Genomic DNA, 6,557 nt, shown 5'->3' on the forward strand with positions numbered 1-6,557 from the left:
AACCCAGACTCAGAGCCAGTACCATCATGCACAAACAGCATGAAGTGAAATCTCCCGGATAGTTGACTCTGGCTTTGCCTCCAACAGATTCCCTTTCTGGACTTACGTAGCCTCACATATGAACTAAGAAAAGAAACCTAGTGAAGAGCTAATGAACATTTACAGAGTCTGAGAATAAATATTCTGGCTCTTCAAAACAGAAGATTATCTATTGCTACTACTCAACTTTGCCCTTATCAGCATGAACACAACCACAAATAATACCCAAGCAAGTTGCTGTGGCTCTGTTCCAATAAAACTTTATTTATTAAAAAAAAAATGGGCAAGGCTGTGTTCTAATAAATCTTTACTTACAAAAAAACAAAAGGGCATGGCTGTGTTTCAGTAGATCTTTATTTATAAAACAGGTGCAGTGCTGGATTTGATCCAATTGCTATCACACTTTGGGTTGGTTGGTTGAATTGGGGGAGGGGGTTGTTTTTGTTTTGGAGTTGTTGTTGTTGTTGTTGTTGTTTTAAACAATTCTGGGGTTTGAACCCAGGGCTTTACACATGTTAGGCCAATACTTTACCCTCTGAGCTGAGACCCAGCTCAGAGGCTCTAGTTTGCAGGCCCTGGATTAGACACTCTCAATTTTTTTTTTTCTAATAACATGACATTTCAGAAGTTCGTGATCCTGACTTGGGACCGTGGAGTCTGGAGGGACCGTGGCTTTGAACAGCCAGCTGCACGATGTCTAAGGCCGTAACCTTCGATGAGTGACACGTGCGGATAGAGAATGAATCCTGGCAGGGCTCTTTGGCACAGCGGCTGCGCATGAGACACGGTGGCCTTGTCCTCTGAGTCCAGAGACCGTAGACCGTTCCGGTTCCACGGCAGGCTCCTGAGGCCCCACACCCAGCTGCCAAAGGGGGTCCCGGGCTCTCCCCAGAGACAGGACAGGAATCCAGCCCCAGCCTGCCTCCTCCTTCCCTGGGAGGGGCTGGGCTGGGGAAACCGCCCCCCTCCCCCCGCCAGAGTGACAGTTACCACGACCTCAGCCCCAAGCAGCCTTGCCCAGAGCGGCTGGCATCTCCTCCTTCCTGGAAGCTTCTGGCACGCGGCCTTTGTAGCTTGTAGACATGCCTCTTCCGCCACTGCCCCCCCCCCCCCGCCATGGGCACAGAGGAGCAACATCAGAGTCCCCACAAGCCCCAGTGGGGCAAACCCCCTCCGCTTCCAATTCCTTTTCCTTCTTTAGCCTCATTGTTGCCATGCTCTGTGTTCCGGGTGTGTCGTCCATGGCCCTGCGCCCAGCCAAGCCCTCTAACCATTCTGAACCTATTTCCTCATCCACCAAAAAATGCCCACAATGAGGGTGCGGACCTCAAAACATTATTGTTAAATAAGTTAAATAAGATAATATGCTTTGACCCCATGCCCAGCACCTAGTAAGCCCTCCTGGCTGATGGATTCCCGTTGCATACACTAGACACTTTGCATGCGTGTGCCATTTAATCTTCCCTATGAGCTAGAGACTATGATGGGCTTCGTGTGACAGGCAAGCAAAGCAGGGTGACCGGAGTGGTTGTGTGGCTGTTCCGAGGACACACAGACCACAAGTGAGAGGAAAGAGACCCATAAACCCAGAGCTGTTGGGTTCTAGACTTACAGCACTTAAGTGCTGTCTCCCATCCAAGGTCACGTTAGTAGCTATGAAAGGGCTGGGAGGAGGATTCGAATCCATGGTGGCTCTTGGCAGGCTGATGACTGCCTGGGAAAAGGAGAAGACGGGGCTAAAGAGCACCTCTGCAAAACCATGGTTCTGCCCTCCCTGTCCTCCCGGACCTCTGCCTGCTCAGGACCCTGCTCGCATTCTCTCTTCTGCTGCAGTTTCCTTCAGGCAAGCACGACGCCTTCTGCTGCATTGGTGGTTTGTTTTTTTCTTTTGTTCCCTAATCTCAGTTTGGAGCAGAGAGAAGGATATAAGCTCTGGAGCCAGACCATAATGCTCCGCATACTGATGCTGCTTAAGCCATGGACAGGCGCTGCCCTGTCAGGGAACCTCTCTGAACCTCAGTTTCCTCCCTTGTCATTCTTCCTCCAGGCAGCTCTCTGCAATGTGCCTGGCCCTCATCAGCCCTCCGCGCTCCGTGGGGAGTCAGCGCTAGCGTGTCCTTCGCTTATCTGACTCACCTTGAATGCCCCCAGAGCCCCTGGCGTGGTACCTGGCACAGAACAGGTGCTCGTGTGGATATCTGGGTGGATTGGAACCTGGAGAGAGCTGGGGGTGGAGAACCAGCAACGCGGTGTGGTCCAGAGTGAGAGGTCTTCTAGGTGCTCTAAACCACGCCTCGAATCTGCCAGCCTCGGTTCCCCACCGCTCACCTTGAGTGATGGTTTCTCCTACAGGGGCTCCCAGAAATGGCAGTTCGTAACATCAGTGGTTTCTAATGTAATAAGATGGATAATGAAACGATTCTCCTTTCCCAGGCCCGGAGTGAGTCAGAGCTCTGTGCTTGGCTTTGCCCCAGGGAGTACTGAGAAAATGAAATATCGTCTGTATCCTTATGACACCTAAACAAATGGTCAATTCCATGGGTCAAAAAACAACCGGAAGGGTTAAGAAGCATCTCCAGTAAAGAGAGGGGGCAAAGGTCACTTCGTGGGAGTCCTGCCTGCCTCACTACCACTAGTAAAGCTAATACCTGTTCTGTGCTTTACAATGGGGTGTTTGTTTTTGCCTTTGCCAAAGACACCAGTAAATGACAGCATGTCTGAAATCTGCAAAGCTTTTGAACTTCTCTATCTGGCTCAGTAACCTCCTCTACATCCTGATACCCGAATCGAGACACAAGTTCTCGCCTAAGCAACAAACTATTCTCTTTCATAAGAAAGATAAACCAACTCCGAGTCTCAGATTTGCTCTTTTTTCCCCCCTTTCCTTCCTGGCCTTTTGCCACCGCAGAGCAATGTCTGCTAGGCTCTTTTCACATTGCAGCTGGTTACTGTGATCATGTACACACAGCCTCGGTCGATTCAATGGGGTGTTGCTGGCTGTTCAATAGCTGATGAAATGAATGCCCAGGGAAGTGGGAAGCAGGCCAGCATGATGGAAAATGTAGGCTTGGAGCTTGCTCGGTGGCTGTCCCACCCTTCCCCTACCCACGTGACCATCTTTACCGAAGCTCGCCAGCAGTGTCTTCCTCTTCCCACTCCCCCTCAGGAGTAAAACCGTTCGTGAGTAGCTCCTCCGTAGTGGGAATGGCATGAATGGCAGCCCCCTCCCATCTTGGTCCTGGGGGATGATGGGAGGGAAGGCAGTGGGGTTGTATTCGGGAGCGACTCTGGCCAGCAGGGGAAGATTGGCCATCGTGAGCTGTAGGGTATTTACTTTGAAGGGTGATTTAGATCAGATTAGGACATCATGAACCACCAAGATGAAAGATAGCCCCTCGTTTTCATTAAGGTCCCTGGCAAAAGGCTGCCTGCGTTATCCTGGTCTCTTGAGTTAGCCTGTATCAAGTCACGAGTGGCCGCCTGCAGCGGTAGAAGTCCCTGGGCCAAGTTCTCTGGGCCAAGCCATGCCTGCGAGCGGCAGAATCGCAGCTGCCTATTTCTTCTGCACCATCTCCACAATGGGAGGGCGGACCCAGGAGAATTCGGAGAGTTCTTCAAGATCTGCATCCATATGTCTATGAAGCTCTTGTTTCAAAGTCTTCAAATGCAACGTAGGTCAGACTCCTCAAAACGGAAGAGCAACCCACTTTCCAGTCTTGTCTCCACCACTGATTTTTTTTTTGAAAGACCTCAAAGAAACTCCTTGAAATTGTGTATGAGGGGCAACTGGAGGATCTATGCGGAAATTTTACAGGGAGAAGATTCAAACCTTCGATGCACGGGGAGCACGTTTAGGTTGAAAGCTTGGCTGTAGATCACTTTAGTGACCTCTGCTCTCCTCACCCCTTAATGGCAAGTGGTGGTGACTTTCAAGGTCAGGAGGGAAAGGAGGTATCCTGTCTGACCTGCTAGCCTTCGGTCGCCACTGCCCAGTGCCCTGTCACATGTCCCAGCCGTAGGAGTAACTCTTGGTGAACCACCATTCTTTCATCTCTCAGTGAGGAATGGCTGTGCCTCTTTCAGAGATTCGTTATAAAGAAAAGGGGGCAGGGGGGAAGCATAAAATGCTTGGTGATCAGCAGGAGCTCCATGATGGTGAGCTCCTTCCCTGCACCAGTAGGTCAGATCCCAAAATGTAGCACTTGGAAAAGAGTTCCATCTCTAGCAGTCACTACCTTGCCCCTGGCGATGAGGAGGGACGAATGCTGGCCTAGTGGCTAAGTGCTCAGCTTCGGAATGGACCCCAGGATGGGATTTGAGTCTCTGCTCTACCTTTTGATGGCTGTGTGTACTTGGGTACAGGATTCGACCTCCCTGTAACTTGGTGTCTCAGCCACAAAACAGAAATGACAATGGGACTGTTTCTCATAGGATCATGGAAAAACTTAGCAAAAAGGACTTAGCATACTTTTCTTAGGACCTCAGTAATTGTTGGGTGCATGTTAATTAATACCAGGAGACAGAAGAGGATGGATTGAAAGTTCAGATAACCCAGATCCCCTAAATCCCTTCCCCAGTAGCTTGAAAGCACGCACGCACGCACACACACATACACACACACACACACACACACACACACAGAGCCAGCTAGCATCTTGACTCACGTATCACTTCAGTGACATCCCAATCACCCTAAAAATTCATGTCATCAGATGGCCTGCCTTACAATTTGTTTACTTACAACCTGTCTCTTCCCACCAGAAGGCCAGGTCCCTGCAGGGCAACCACCCATTCCTGCGACTGCTATAGCAACGGTGTCTACAACAGGACAAGGACAGAGCGTGGGTACTCAGCAGTAGTTCAGTGAATGAGGGAGAGCAAGACTGAACAAATGAATGAATGGATGGATGGATGGGTGGTTGGATGGATGGAGGTAGGTTAGATGCATGCATGGGTAGACGGGTGGATGGATGGGTGGGTGGGTGGGTGGGTAGATGGGTGGTTAGCTGGCTGGCTGGCTGGCTGGGTGGATGGATGGATGGATGGATGGATGGATGGATGGATGGATGGATGGGTGGCTGGCTGGCTGGGTGGATGGATGGATGGATGGATGGGTGGATGGGTGGATGGATGGATGGATGGATGGGTGGATGGGTGGATGGATGGATGGATGGATGGGTGGATGGGTGGATGGATGGATGGATGGATGGGTGGATGGGTGGATGGATGGATGGAGGTAGGTTAGATGCATGGGTAGATGGGATGGATGGGTGGGTGGGTGGGTGGATGGGTGGATACATAGATGGATGCATGGGTAGATTGGTGGGTGGATGGGTGGTTAGCTGGCTGGCTGGGTGGATGGATGGATGGATGGATGGGTGGGTGGGTGGGTGGATGGGTGGATACATGAGTGGATGCATGGGTAGATTGGTGGGTGGATGGGTGGATGGATGGGTGGTTAGCTGGCTTGCTGGATTGGTGGGTGGATGGGTGGATGGATGTGTGGAGGAATGGGTGGTTAGCTGGCTGGCTAGCTGGATGCATGCATGCATGAGTGGATGCATGGGTAGATTGGTGGGTGGATGAATGCATGCATGCGTGAATGAATGAATGAATGAATGAATGAAGAGAAGCCTCCAAGTTTTACCAAGGCCCAAGAGGATGCAACTGGAGAAATGCCCCATGCGGGGTGTGCCTCCGCCGCCTGTGACCCTGGATGTTTCCCCCCCTCCTCCTCCCCCCCACCTTTTAGGGAGTAGACAAATTGCACCTCCGTTCCATGCTCGAGCCTACTCCAGGCGCCCCGACTGCCACCCTCGGAGAGGTAAGCGCCCCCACCCCAGTGTGGGAAGCGGAGAGCCCCCCGGAGGGGAGATCGCGCCGGGCGGCGGGGCGGGGGGGGGTGGGCCGCACACACACACACACACACCCCCGCCCCGGGTCGGCGGCGTCGGGGCTGCGCGGCGCCCGCCCGCCCGCCCGCCCGCCGTGGCTGGAGCCGCATTGCCCCCTAGTGCCGCGCCGCGGAGTCGGGGCGCCGGGCTCCCCGCCTGATGTCACCGCGCGCCGCCAGCCCGGAGGCGGCTCCTTGACAGCAGACCCCGCTCGGCGCGCAGGGCGGTGCGGTGCGCAGGGCGGCCGGCCGGCGCAGGAGCCGCCGCCGCGGGGCCGCACACCCGCCGGGGCGCCCCGCCGCCCCGCAGCCCCGCAGCCCGCGAGCCCGGCCCCGCGCGCACGCCCGCCCCGCGCCCGCCCGACCCGGGCACCGCCGCCCGCCCCGCGCCCGCCCCGCGCCCGCCCCGCGCCCGCCCGCCTCCTCCTCCACCTCCTCCTCCTCCCGACAGGCGAGCCCCGCGCGGTGCCGGCCGCCGGGCAGCCCCGGTGGGCATGACTCCGCGCCCGGAGCCCGCGGGCGCCTCCCCGGCCACCGCCACCAAGTTCGCGGGCGTCTGAGAAGCCGCCGCCGCCGCCGCCGCCGCCGCCCTCGCCCTCCCCGGCCCGGCCGGGGCCCCCCCACC

Source organism: Perognathus longimembris, chromosome 25 (assembly GCF_023159225.1).
Source record: "Perognathus longimembris pacificus isolate PPM17 chromosome 25, ASM2315922v1, whole genome shotgun sequence".
NCBI lineage: Eukaryota > Metazoa > Chordata > Mammalia > Rodentia > Heteromyidae > Perognathus > Perognathus longimembris.